The sequence below is a fragment of the Myotis brandtii genome, unplaced genomic scaffold (assembly GCF_000412655.1).
Source record: "Myotis brandtii unplaced genomic scaffold, ASM41265v1 scaffold133, whole genome shotgun sequence".
Taxonomy (NCBI): domain Eukaryota; kingdom Metazoa; phylum Chordata; class Mammalia; order Chiroptera; family Vespertilionidae; genus Myotis; species Myotis brandtii.
The window spans coordinates 2,530,206-2,531,579 of record NW_005354718.1 but is presented as its reverse complement, the minus strand read 5'-3'; the positions used below and the strand labels follow the sequence as shown (position 1 = coordinate 2,531,579).

At 56.2% G+C, this 1,374-nt stretch overlaps 1 pseudogene; it reads right to left on the bottom strand.

Moving 5' to 3' along the window:
• Positions 1-324: 324 nt before the first annotated feature.
• LOC106723597 overlaps positions 325-1,374 on the bottom strand; it is a 3,087-nt pseudogene continuing 2,037 nt past the window's right edge.

The window sequence follows — 1,374 nt, the reverse complement described above, 5'->3', positions numbered from 1 at the left end:
CTCTCCCTTACAGCAATGAAGGAAATAAAAAGAAATGATTATAAAACGTTATCCACAGAGGCGTAAGACAAAGCAAGACCGCGGGACAACCGAAACGATAGAGCCCGGAATGCCCACACCAGCACAGACACAACTAGAATGCCCGGGCACGCCGTCACCGGGGAGGACTCACACCAGGGGGCCGGGGCTGGAGAGGGGAGGCCAGCGGAATGGGGAGCGGGAGATGGGACGCGTGCTTGGCCTGTGAGAAGGAAAACCCTGAAAGAGACCCAGGACGCTGAGGAATGTGTCTGGTCATCCCCTGCGGCGGGCGGTGGGTGCTGGGGGTCCTCACGCTCCGCTCTGCTTGTGTCTACAGCTGAACGGCTCCCGACGAAACGTTAAAAATGGCAGAAGGTGATGGCTGAGAGAGCTGGGTCAGAGTTCACTGTACCATTCTTTGTGTTTGTCTAGTTTTGAAAACGTCTTTAAGTTTAAAAAAAAGCGTAGACAATCCAAGGATGCATGTAAGGCACTCTGGGACACACCGGCCACCCAGGCCGAGCTGCCTGGAGAAAGGCATCATGCCAGAGACTCGGGCACACGGCAGGCCTGAGGAACCATGGCTAACACGCCCCATCTCCTGGGCGACCATCTCCTGTGGGCAGAGCCTCCTCTCACCTGGCTGGGGTGGGTGGGGCGGCGGCATCTGGTGCTGCATCAGAGGGTAGGGCGGGGGCTGCTGGTGAGGCAGCATGCGGGGTGCCCTGCTGCTCCCAGCGGCGCCAGGCCCGGCCCCGTGTGCTGGTGGCCCTGTGCAGGCTTCTGCCCCTGCTGCTGCTCCATTTGCTGGCGGGCTCGCAATTCCCGCATTTCAGCTGCTCCGCGTGGTAGTTCTGGCGTCCAGTGAGCAGCTGCTGCCTCTGCCGCTCTAAAGCCTCTTTCTCTCTGTCCAGGATCGTCTCCAGCTCCTCGAAATGCCGGAGTTTGATCTCCAGTTTCTTCACCTGTGTCTCAACCAGGAGCGTGACCAGGGCCTTGATCTTCCTCTTCCACGGCAGCCAGGTGCTCGGCTTTGGTTGCAGCTGAGGGGAGAGCAGCTGCTGCGGCCGTGGCTACGTGTCCTTCCGACACCTCATGTTCTACTTTCTTCCCAATTTCGCTTTCTCTTTCTTTACAAGTATCAGTGAGTTCCTGTTCTCTTCAGACTCCTTTTCCTCTGACTTGAGGTCCTCACTAACTTCACTATCCTGTTCCTTCTCGCTGTTCTTCTCATTGTCTCCATCTTGGGCTGTATCACCTTCATCCGCTCCGTTTCCCCTGTTTCCTTGTTTCCTGCCTCTTCAGGCTGTTGGCCATCAGCATCTTTTATATATATATATATATATATTTTTT